Here is a 225-nt window from a genome sequence, read left to right as displayed (position 1 = left end):
ATAGGGGAGGGGGAGAGAGAAAAGAGGGGGGGGGAGGGGGAGAGAGACAGGGGGGAAGGGGAAGAGAGATGGGGAGAGGAGGGAGGGGATGGGGGAGAGACGGGGAGAGGGGAGAGAAAGCGGGTAGAGAGAGAGTTGGAGAGGGCTGGGGGAGAGAGACGGAGGGAGGGGGGAGAGAGAGAGAGATGGGGAGATAGGAGAGAAAGAGATAGAGAGGGGAGAGAG

The sequence above is a fragment of the Pristiophorus japonicus genome, chromosome 19, assembly GCF_044704955.1.
Source record: "Pristiophorus japonicus isolate sPriJap1 chromosome 19, sPriJap1.hap1, whole genome shotgun sequence".
NCBI lineage: Eukaryota > Metazoa > Chordata > Chondrichthyes > Pristiophoridae > Pristiophorus > Pristiophorus japonicus.
Note: the sequence above shows the minus strand (reverse complement) of the source record.